The following is a 13275-nucleotide window of genomic DNA, read 5'->3' on the forward strand; positions in this document are numbered from 1 at the left end:
ATTCTTCATCTTATGCGACCATGTAGTGTAGGTAGTACTTTTAGAAATAAATCCTAAATTATAAATCAAATTATATGTAAAAAATATTTACTTTGTCAAATGTAAGTAAATTGGGTTAAAATCATTGGCAATGAAGAAATTACGCAACATGCAAGTAGGTATAATAAAAAATAATTCACCGCTTTATTACCAATAAGGATGTCGTAAACGGCGACTAAGGAATAGGCTTATAAACTTGGGATTCTTCTCTTAGGCGATAGGCTAGCAAGCTTGTGATTCAAATAGTGACAGGTTGCTAGCCCGTCGCCTTAAAGAAGAATCCCAAGTTTATAAGCCCATTCCTGAAAAGGAAAGAGATAGAGTGGTCCTATTCTTTTTTTTTCTATTGGTGCCGGGAAACACACGGCACTCATTCACTCATTCAGTAAAACTGCAGCCTTATAGAAAAAAAAACCAAATAATGAGTTAAAAGGTAAAATGACCTTGCCCCGAGTAGGTACCCCAGTTTCGTTCGCCGGCCCCGGCGGCTGATATGATGCAACTTAAAATTATCTCGACGTTGCCAACTTTAACATAAAAAAAAATCACGCCTCTTTCCCGGAGGGGTAGGCAGAGACTACCTCTTTCCACTTGCCACGATCTCTGCATACTTCTTTCGCTTCGTCCACATTCATAACTCTCTTCATACAGGCTCGGCGGTTTCGAGTACTTTTGACCTGACCCTTTACCAGGACGTCCTTAATTTGATCAAGATACGTTCGTCTAGGTCTTCCCACTCCGACCTTTCCCTCCACACTCTCCTTGTATATCTGCTTAGTCAACCTGCTTTCATTCATCCTCTCCACATGACCGAACCATCTTAACATACCCTTTTCTATTCCTGTAACTACATCTTCTTTCACATCACAACATTCCCTTATCACGCTGTTCCTTATCCTGTCACTCAATTTCACACCCATCATACTCCTTAACGCTCTCATTTCCACTGCATTTATTCTGCTTTCATGCTTCTTTTGCCATACCCAACTTTCACTCCCATACATTAATGTCGGGACCAACACGCCCCTGTGCACAGCCAGTCGAGCCTTTTTGGATAGTTTCTGACTGCTCATAAAGGCATGCAAAGCTCCATTCACCATGTTCCCCGCGTTCACTCTCCTTTCAATATCACTATCATACTTGCCATCTGATGTAAACTTTGATCCTAGATATACAAACTCTTTCACTTGCTCCACTTTTTCTCCTCCAATCAAAATATTACATGCTGTCATTTCTTTCTCCATTTCAAAAACCAGTGTTTTAGTTTTACTTACGTTCACTTTCATTCCTTTCTCTTTTAAAGCTTCATGCATACAGTTTACCATCTCCTGTAACTCCTCCGCTGATGACGCCAGTATAACCTGATCGTCGGCATAGAGCAGACATTTGACGAGTAACTCATTCATCCTTAATCCACTTTTAGACTCTTTCAAATCTGTCAAACAGCTATCCATAAATAGGTTGAACAGCCACGGTGACGCAACACATCCTTGCCTAACGCCTTTCTCAATCTTAAACCACTCAGTGTGCGCTCCGTTTATCCTGACACAAGCACTCGAATCCTCATATAAGGATTTCAGTGCTCGTATTAAGAGACTGCTCACCCCATGCATAGAAAGTGCTGACCACAATTCATTCCTCTCAACTCTGTCATAGGCCTTTTCCAGATCTACGAATGTGCAATAGACTTTTTGACTCTTGGCCAAAAACTTTTCGGCTATGCACCGCAAGGAAAAGACCTGATCAGTACATCCCATTCCCTTTCGAAATCCCGCTTGAGCATCCCATATTTTGTCATCAGTTTCATTCCTGACTCTATTAATCAATACCTTAGCATACAATTTGCCGACGACGCTAAGCAGGCTTATACCACGATAATTTTTGCAGTCCAGCTGTGACCCTTTTCCTTTGTAAAGTGGCACGATAACAGCCTTACACCAATCTTTTGGTACTCGGCCGCTTCTCCAACACAAATTGAAAAGGCAGTACAACTGACTAGCTACTACGCCTTTTCCTGCTTTAAGCATCTCGACCGACACTCTATCACACCCAGCAGCCTTTCCCGCTTTCATACTCTTAAGTGCTTCCACAATTTCGAACATTTCAATTTCGCCTTCCATCTCATTCTCTTTTTCTTCGCTATAGCAGAAATCTTTCTTATTTCCTTCCTTTTTTTCAAATAAACTTTCAAAATAGTCCTTCCATATATTTAGTACACATTCTTCTCCTTTCACAACGCTACCATCCTGGCATCTGATCCTAGTCAGCTCTCTGGTTATAGTATTTCCTCGGGCTGACCTTACGGATTTCCAGAATACTTTCAGATTTGACTGAAATTCTTCTGATAGCCTTTTATCAAAATCCTCTTTATACTCTTCTTTCTTTCTAATCACAGCTTTCTTAACCAAATCTTTCATTTTCTTATATTCCTTACGTGCTTCATTCACATCTTCATCTATAACCTCTTGCATTCTTAAGTTAGCTTTTGCTGCTAACAAATCCAGCCATGCTTTCTTCTTTAATCGCACAAGTTCTTGCACATCTTTACTCATCCACGCATTTTTGTGATTTTTTCCTTTCCTTCTTCTACTTACACCACACACTTCAACAGCTACTTTCACAATTCTTTCTTTAAATTTTGAAATTTTTCTTTGGTGAGAGCTTTAGTTAACAAATCAGCATACTGATTATTGCTAGGTACATAATGCAAATCAATAATATTTTCATTAAATTTATCCTTTATGAAATGATATTTTGTTTCTATGTGTTTACACCTTTTATGAAAATTTACATTTTTGATCACACTAATGGCACTTTGGTTATCTATATTAATACAAACTGATTGTTGATCATATTCACCAAGATCACACAGAAGCTGTTTGACCCACATTGCCTCTTTGGTGGCAGCACAGGCTGCCATGAACTCCGCCTCAGTTGTTGACAGTGCAACTGTATGCTGCCGCTGGCTGGACCATGTCACAGCGGCTCCATTTTTAATGAAAACATATCCAGTGGTTGAACGTCTTGTTGTTAAGTCATTAGCATAATCAGCATCACTGTATGCAATCAATTTGGGAGATTCAGATGAACTATAGCATATGCCTAGGTCTCTACTGTTGCTAAGGTATTTAAAAATCTTCTTCACAGCATTCCAATGGGCGTCAGTATAGCAATTAAAGAATCGACTTACCAGGCTCACAGCAAACATTATATCTGGTCTACATATTATAGCAGCATACATCAAGGATCCCACGGCCTCTCTGTATGGTGTATTCCTGTCTGGTTCCTGGTCGCTTTGCTCAAGCTTTGAGTGCGGGTCAACTGGAACACTGTTGGAGTTAGCATTTTCCATGTTAAATCTTTTAAGAAGTTGTGTAATATATTTTGTTTGATGTATAAACACAAAGTCCTTCGATCTTTCTATTTCCATACCAACAAAATTTTTTGGTTTACATACTTTCACATCAAAAATCATTTTTAGATCTTTTACAACAGCTTCAATAACATCTCCTGATTTTGAAAACAGGAGTCCGTCGTCAACATACATACAGAAATAGCATTTTTGACCTTTAATATTAGCTATATACACACATTGATCTGCTGAGCTGTTACTAAAACCAAATTTATTTAGCACTGAATTGAATTTCCTGTTCCAGCACCGTGGTGCCTGTTTAAGGCCATACAGGGATTTTACTAATCTGCACACCATATTAGGTGCACAACTTAGGCCTTCAGGGGGTTTCATATATAATTCTTCTTCTAGTTCCCCATATAGAAATGCTGTTTTTATGTCAAGTTGAAGCATTTCATAATTATTTTTAGCAGCTAAAGACAATAATAAACGTATTGAGTCATACCTTACCGTTGGAGAGAATGTTTCCTTAAAATCTTTACCTTTTACTTGAGCAAACCCTTTTGCACATAATCTGGATTTGAAGCGTGGACCCGTTGGCTCATTCTTTACTCTGAACACCCACTTGCAGCCGATGACTTTGGCGTGTGGTGGTTTGTTAACCAATGTCCATGTTCCATTCTTTTCATGTGCCTCTAGTTCTTCTTTTATAGACATTTTCCAGTTATCAGCATCTGTGGAGTTAATTGCTTCTTCATAGGTAACAGGTATTTCATCTGGCAGTAGGTATTCATCACAGCAGAGGTATGTTCTTTCAGTTGTTTTATCTTTATTTCTAGGTCTTAAACACATTTTCTCCTTAGGAGTTTTATCAGCAGTTGTTTTCTCAGGTAAGTAATCACTGTCAGAATCTGATTTACTTTTTACAGTGTTATATGAATTATCAGAATCACTATTTTCTTCAATACTGTCATTTAATTCATTCTCTTTCTCTTTTTCAGATAGTTCCAGTGCAGCATAATCTCTTTTCACCGAGGATTCAAGAAACACAGCATCACGACTTTTTACAATCTTTTTACAGTTTAAGTTTGTGAACCTATATCCCTTCGTGTTTTCACAATAACCTATAAAAATCATTTTCTGTGCTTTAGGGTCCCACTTTTTTCGTTTTTCTTTTGGTAAGTGGACCATGGCTTCACATCCAAACACTTTTAAATTAGACACATTTGGTTTCTGACCATTCCATACTTCCTCAGGTGTTCGGAAGGCTAATGACTTTATTGGAGAGCGATTTGACAGGTAAGCAGCTGTTTTTATGGCCTCAGCCCAATAGAGTTTAGGTAATTTGGCATTTAAAAGCATACACTTGGCTTTTTCTATTAATGTTCTGTTAAGCCTTTCCGCAGCACCATTCTGCTCAGGTGTGTATGGAGTCGTGGTTTGATGGATAATTCCATTTGATTTCAAATAGTCAGAAAAAGGTTTGTTAACATATTCCAGCCCATTATCAGAACGCAGAACCTTAATCTTACATTCAGACTGTTTCTCAACTTCTAATTGGAATTCTTTAAACTTTTCATACACTTCACTCTTACTATGCAGAGTATAAACAAAAACTTTCTTTGAGTGGTCATCCAGAAATGTTAAAAAATATTTAGCTCCACCTAGTGATGCAGTTTCCATCGGGCCACAGAGATCGGTGTGCACCAGTTCTAAATGTTGTGTAGAATGTGACACTTGACTTTTAAATGGTAGTCTTGACTGCTTACCTTCTTGGCAAGTAATGCATGTTAAATTACTGTTTTTGTTTGATAATTTAATTCCTTCAGTGCACTCAGTCATTTTCTTTAGGCTTTGGAAATTTAAGTGGGCCATTCTTTGATGCCATAAAAAGTTATCATCTTGTTTGACATCAGACATGCATGCATAACTTGTTGTTATGTTAAGTCGGTACATGTTATTAATTTTTCTTGCTGTTGCTACAACATTGTTGTGTTTATTCATAATAATACATCCATCAGAATTAAAGCTTACTTTGCCACCATTTTCAGTAATCTGATATACAGAGATTAAGTTCACTGCCAATTCTGGTACATGCAGGACATTTTGAAACAGAATCCTATTAGACTGACCTTGACCATCTAAAGTTTCAATACTAATTTCACCAGTACTTTTCACAGCTAAAGTCTTGTTGTTAGCCACTTTTATGTTCTGAATTGATGGTGATTTAATATTTTTAAGTAAACGGTGATCTCCTGTCATGTGCATTGTAGCTCCGGAGTCTATGTACCATGCAGAACTATCATTATCAGAAGCAGCGAGGAATGCAGCAGCATATGAACTACTTGAATTTGATGTATTCTTTGATTTCGGATTAGATTTGCATTGCGGACTCTTGTGTCCATATTTATTGCACTGATAGCATCTTGGACCTTTAGTAAACTTCTTTTTCACATTCTGGTAATTTTGAACATTATTCCTTGTGACAAAAGCAGAGTTATTGTTATCAGTTTTCACTTCTTGAAGTAACTTTGACTTAATGGAGTCTGCACTAATCTTCATTCCTGAGCTCTCAATAGCTAGAATCATCGGCTTATAAGTCTCTGGTAGACCGGAGAGCAGCAGTGTCCCAAGCCATTCATCATCTACCTTGAAGCCGATATTTCTTAATTTATGTGCCGTAGACATAATTTTGGTCACATACTCTTCTATATTATGGCTGCCTGAAAGTGTGGTGGTGCAGAGATCACGCAGCAGACCTACTCTGCGTGTAAGCCCCGAATCGTCGAAAGCACGTGTCAGGTTATCCCATACTTCCTTTGCAGTTGTGGCTTCCTGGATATGCACATAATTTACTGGATCGACAAGTAAAATAATTTTCGTTTTCGCTTTTAAGTCTCTCTTTGGATCACCGCAGGTTGATTTCTCAACACAATCCCATAGTTCCTCATGTTGTAGGTACGTCTTTACTGCGAATTGCCATGTGGCATAATTGTCCCGACCAGTCAATTTCTCGATTAGTGCAAGTGGGCTATTTCCAGACATTTTATTTAAGAAAATAAAAACCGGCCACGTTTTCACTTTGTAGGTAGGTTAGGTTGGATTATTTTTACTGACACTACTTTTGCAACTTTGCACAATATTTTATTGTAAGGGCTTAACTGGGCTTATAACCTGTTAGTTTAATTATATGAAACCACTTTAAATGTAATATTGTAATATTATTAAATGATTTAAAATAAGAGCACACTTATGCAGCCACACAGTATAGCGTTTATTTTAGGAGGGAAGAAAAGATACAAATGACATTGACACATAGTCACCATAATGGAAGGCGCCAAAATTTAAATATTCAACAGCTTTCTTAACCAAATCTTTCATTTTCTTATATTCCTTACGTGCTTCATTCACATCTTCATCTATAACCTCTTGCATTCTTAAGTTAGCTTTTGCTGCTAACAAATCCAGCCATGCTTTCTTCTTTAATCGCACAAGTTCTTGCACATCTTTACTCATCCACGCATTTTTGTGATTTTTTCCTTTCCTTCTTCTACTTACACCACACACTTCAACAGCTACTTTCACAATTCTTTCTTTAAATTCCTTCCATCCATCTTCAATATCGCTCATTTCCTCTAAATCTTCAAATTCATCCTTCAGTCTATTAATATACTTCTTACCTACATCCATATCTTGCAAATTTTCTACTTTTACTCTTTCCAAAGCGCTGGTTTGCTCCCTTACCCTGTGCCGCCAGCGATTGAAGATACCCCTTATCCGGGATATCACCAGTAAATGGTCCGAGTCAATGCCAGCACCGCGATATGCACGGGTATCCAGCACTTTGTTCTTCAATCTTTCATCTACAATCACAAAGTCTATCATACTTTTTAAAATACCTTCCACTCTTGTGTAGGTGTGGATCTCTTTATGTTGAAACATTGAGTTCGACACAAAAAGATCCCACTCTAGACAAATTTCTAATACACTTCTTCCATTATCATTCACCTTTTCGTCACCAAACGCACCAAGCACCTTTTCATATCCATCACGCTTTACACCCACCCATCCATTAAAATCACCTAACATAATAATCTTCTCATTTGGCTTGGTAACTTTCAATACTTCTCTTACACTATTCCAGAACTCCTCGTTTTCGCTTTTTGCTGATGTTGTACCCCTCGAACCCACATCCCAAGGTGCATAAACACCTAGAACGAAGATCCGAGTGATTCCAACTTTCAGCCTAATCCATAGAAGACGAGGGCTGACACACTCATACTCATTCACGCACTCAGCCATTCGTGCAGAAAGAATTAGACCGACCCTTTGACAGCCTCGGCTGGTACTGGAAATTCCAGACCAATACGCCGTGTAAGGGCCGTGCTGCGTCGCGTCGCATCCTTTCCGCTTCGTTTCATTCACGCACAACACATCCAAACGTCTTTCATCCATCATCTGGCATACTTCCTCAATCTTATCCTTCATTCCTCCTCTTACATTCATCGTCGCAAAGCGGCTTTCAGCAGACCGCATACCGCTCCCGCCGGGAACGAGACGTGATGGGGTGCGGACACCATCGCCGCCATCTAGGTGCTCTTTCAAAAAATTTGCATCCATGCGATTCCCACGAGACGCTAGGGAAAAATTTTGTCCGCCCCAGCAGAGCCCCGCATGCCAGGGTAAGGCTAGCCATTACCTGGGGGTCGCCCAACCCCATGGCGGAAGTGGCACGCTCGAGACTAGGCTCGCCCCTAGCCATGCATCCATCGGCGCGGCAGACCTTAGATTGGCAGGGATTTACATTAAAGAGGAATCCCAAGTCTATCCCTTAGTCGGCTCTTACGACATCCGTGGGAAAGAGATGGAGTGGTCCTATTCTTTTGTAATGGTGCCGGGAACCACACGGCCAACTTTAACTTATTACATTTTTAACGTTAAACTCAGCGAAGGGTTAAGTGAGTACATTATGTACATAAATAACGTCTTTCACGTTCCATTATAGCTACTATTTATAAATCTATACTAATATTATAAAGCTGAAGAGTTTGTTTGTTTGAACGCGCTAATCTGAGGAACTACTGGTTCGAATTGAAAAATACTTTTTGCGTTGAATAGACCATTTATCGAGGAAGGCTTTAGGCTATATAACATCACGCTGCAATTATAAGGAGCAAAGAAATAATAGAATATGTGAAAAAAACGGGGAAAATTATTCATCCTTAGGCTTCAATGATGCTCAAAATAACTATTCCACGCGGGCAAATCTAGTCTTATATATAAAATTCTCGTGACACAATGTTCGTTCCTGTACTCCTCCGAAACGGCTTGACCCGACTCTCATGAAATTTTGTGAACATATTGAGTCTCTTGAGGTCTTCTTGCCATCATCATCTTGAGGTCTGAGAATCGGTCAACATCTTTTTTTCGTACCCCTTAGTGATAAGGGTTGTCCACACTTAAAAAATATTTATATGGCAAAATAACGTTTGCCGGGACAGCCAGTAATCTTCTATAATATAAAAAATTAATCGCAAAATGTGGTGGTAAGCGTATATAATTCAATAACGCCTGAAACAATTTTGCATATTTTTTTTTAATGTTCGTTAGTATTTAAGGATGGTCTATGTATACGACGAGAAAAATTCGAATAATTGCCGGAAGAACCCTAAAACCAGACCTTTATTTTCCCCATACAAACGTTTTCTAACTAAAACGTAGAGTTAATTTGAGCTGTATTGCTTTTGTATAAAGTCCACGGTTTTGCGCCGATTAAAAACTAGGTAAGTAGTTTTTGACAGAACGAAGTCTGTCGGGTCCGCTGGTACATGTATATTAAACGAGTCACCGAGCGACTGACGGGATCATTGTAACATGATTCGAAACGTCCGAGATAAAATAAAGGTACGTTACGTGCGCGTTTAATACATAGGTACATACATACACAAAATCACGCCTCTTTCCCGGAGGCGTAGGCAGAAACTACATCTTTCCACTTGCCACGATCTCTGCATACATCTTTCGCTTTATCCATATTTATAACTCTCTTCATGCAAGCTCGGCGCGTTTAATTTCTGCATTATTTATTATTAGAATAAATAAGTCTTTTTCCTAGAGGGGTAGGCAGGGGACTACATCAATCTTGCCATGATTCCTGCATAGTTCTTTTGTTTTATACTTTCACCAATCTAATCTGGGTAGAGTATGTACGTATTAAGCATTTTTCTTTATCATACATACATACATAGAATCTATATCCCTTGCAGGGTAGGCATAGCCAACAGTCTTAAAAAGACTGATAGGCCACGTTCAGCTGTTTGTCTTTAAGATAGAATTGAGTATCAAATGGTGACAGGTTGCTAGCCTGCGGCCTAAAAGAAGAAACCCAAGTTTATAAGCATATCCCTTAGACGCCTTTTACGACATCCATGGGTAAGAGATGAAGTGGTCCTATTCTTTTTTTATATTGGTGCTAGGCACCACACGGCATTTTTCTTTATAATTGCGACAAAACACACTGCGCGCCATATAAATGTTTAATTAATGAGATTTATATTGCTCAAATTATGTAAGCATGTACTATAGTAGAACCGCCTAAATGAGTCCTCGCCCGCGGAGTACAGGGGCGCGGGGGTATGACGACGAAGGGGAACGAAAGAGGTGCGGGCGGCGGTCGAGCGTAGCGTGTAATACAAGGGGCGAAATGTTACTGGACATTTCTTGAGATATGTGACGTCATAGTGGTTAGCGGCAAACAGGTGAAGATTTTTATTAAAAAAATAATAATGGCTATACAAAATTTGAATGAAACAACTGTAAACTATACAACGTGTTCCTTTTGTTATCCCATAACTCCATGGTATCAACGAGACCACGTACATGAATTAAATAGCATAAGCATTTTTCGATTATTGTTATTTTCAAATTTTTATTTTTCATACAAAACAATTCGATAAAAATGTGATTTTATGATATATAGGTATGATATGTAGGTAAAAAAAAGGTAATAAAGTTATGTATGTAATATTTATTTATGCAAAATTTATCAAAATTATAAATCAATCACTTATGTCCATAATATCACTATCACTGGAACTTGATTCTTCACTTTCACAACAGCCATCATCAGAATCATCAGAATCGTCTTGCACATTAATAATAAAATCAACAACTTCATCTAGGACTCCATCATGTTTGCAATATTCGTCTTCGATTTTAATCACGTGTTTAACACAATTCTCCCATTTCTCTTTGGGATATTCAGCAAATAATCTCTCTAATATTTCTTTTTTCTGGTCCAAATTAGAGTCGATACTTTTTTGTGCTAATTGTCCTTTGATATCACCCCAGACCAACTCAATTGGGTTCAGGTCTGGGTGATATGGAGGCAAACGCAATACTTCGTGTCCGTTTCTTTTCAATACCTCGTCAATTTTGTAAATATCTTCTGTGAAATTACTTTTAATTAATTTATATAAGTCATCCTTTCTAAGTTTTTCATCAAAAGGCACGTTATGTCGTCGTAGCCATTCTTGCATAGTTGGCTTGGTAGAAGCCATAGTTGGCTTTTTCTCTTCTCGAACCGAATGATAAGCTGCGTTGTCCATTACTATGACAGAATTTTGCGGTATATTAGGCATGAGCTTTTCATTTATCCATTTACTGAAATTTGCGAAATTCATAGAATCGTGATAATCACCTGTTTTACATTTGGATTTGAATATCACAAGGGCTCCGTCTACAAATCCAATTTGACCTCCACAATGTACGATGATCAAACGGTCCCCTTTACCAATATGAGATAGAACGCCAAGTTCATCCTTTGATTGCCAACATTTTGAAACGTTATGAGACGCGTTTACATAAGTTTCGTCAAGGTATAAAATATGTCTTCCTTCTCTACGATATTTTTTAATAGTATTTAGGTATTTCCACCTCCACGATGTGATATTTGGCTGTTCGATAAGGAGTTTCCTTTTAGATCCGCATTTCTTAAATTTAAAACCTAGATCATGTAATAATAGCCTTAAATATTCCCTGCCGCAGTGTAATATATTCTCTTCTCTAAGTACAGCGTTCAAAGTTTTCAGAGTAGGTATTTTTTTGAAAATTGTGTAAAACTGAGTGACTTTTCTTCTTACCACTCCTTTTGTGAAATCGTCTATTTCCACTCTTTTTCTACGAACCTGTTTTGGTTTTCTCGGTGATTTAAATCTCTCGTTGTCATTTAATGCTTTCCCTTGTTGTACAATTCTAGATACAGTCTTTTCTGATAGTCCAGTAACTTCTGCTACAGTTTTATTTAAAGGTATATCTTGTTTATATTCATCAGAATTTGGGTCGAGTTTCTTTTTTCTAAAATATTCATATACGTTAAACGCCATTTGTTTGCACTGACTATTAATTCTATGTCCGAAAATATTTCGACTCATCTTGAGAATGTAATCTCATGTATAATTTTCACAAGGCGTATAGTACCTGTTATGGGTTACAAAATCAACGATACATAATTTTATAATAGACACACAAAGATTAAAAGGTTGAGAATGATTTAGAAGATGGACGATTTACGAATTACCATAATTTCCTTGGATATTATCGCCGTGTCGTGAGGTTTTGAATTGACAGGAGGTGTGGTGTATGTTGAATGTAAAAAATTTAGGATAGTGATTCCTAAAAACAATTTTTATACTATAGCCCAAGACTTCAGAAAGGGACCATTTGAAAATGGGACAGGTTGTGAAAATGGGACAGCTTGTGCTACACATTGATGATAGTTTTTCATTGTTTTTAAAACAAACATAAAACTAATACAGTTAATACGTTTCCGAGTTAACCGGCGAGAGACAGGCATATGACGTCACAGCGGCAAATGATTTTATTGGGTAACCCTAATTGTGATTAATTGGCTGCGTAAAGATTAGACCGCCGCCGTAGTTTTGCGATTCTACACATATGATCACGCCTATATCCCTAGCGGGGTAGACAGAGCCAGCAGTCTTGTAAAGACTGATAGGCCACGCTCAGCTGTTTGGCTTAGTGATAGAATTGAGATTCAAATAGTGACAGGTTGCTAGCCCATCGCCTAAAAGAGGAATTCCAAGTTTATAAGCCTATCCCTTAGTCGCCTTTTACGACATCCGTGGGAAAGAGATGGAGTGGTCCTATTTTTTTTGTAACGGTGCCGGGAACCACACGGCACACTATAGATTATCCTTCACACATGATCCTGCGATAAGTTGGAGTAGCAAACTGTCACTATATGAATTACAATTCCATCATTATGCCATACAGCTGAACGTGGCCTTTCAGTCTCTTCTAGACTGTTGGCTCTGACTTCCAAGAACATGTGGCATAATGTAAATGTTAATTTGAAACTCACGAAACAAGTGAAACTCACTCGACCGAAGTATTCATCCACATGACAGATTACTACGCAAAGATTACTGTCAAGGATTACCAGTTTCCAATCGGGCTGTAATCATGTGACATTAACTGTGTGTCTGTCTGGTATTGTACTGAGGTTTGCTGCAATACGCGATTACGAGTATCTTTAAACAACGCAAATGAATCTGTACTGACGTAGGAAGAATAAGTAGGTAGTTATATTTGCTTAAGGAATAGGCTTAGAAACTTGGGATTTCTTTTATAGGATATAGGCTCGCAACCTCTCACTATTTTAATGACAGTTCTATCATTGTGATCTAGGGTGCACTAAGGGAGGATTTCCCGAAAATTCCCGCGGGAACAGGAATTATGGTGACTTTTCGTTTAACACGGGCGTCTAGGCCTCTAGTCCAATATGCACCCAATAATCTTACCCCGCAAGGGATTTAGACGTAATTATATGAATGTACTCATGTATCAACTAGCTGTGCCCGCAA

At 38.3% G+C, this 13275-nt stretch overlaps 1 protein-coding gene across 1 annotated transcript in view; it reads right to left on the reverse strand.

The window, feature by feature from the left end:
- LOC106137588 (oxysterol-binding protein-related protein 3) overlaps positions 1–13275 on the reverse strand; it is a 64630-nt gene that overhangs the window by 43581 nt on the left and 7774 nt on the right. The window lies entirely within an intron of this gene.

The sequence above is a fragment of the Amyelois transitella genome, chromosome 24 (genome assembly GCF_032362555.1).
Source record: "Amyelois transitella isolate CPQ chromosome 24, ilAmyTran1.1, whole genome shotgun sequence".
NCBI lineage: Eukaryota > Metazoa > Arthropoda > Insecta > Lepidoptera > Pyralidae > Amyelois > Amyelois transitella.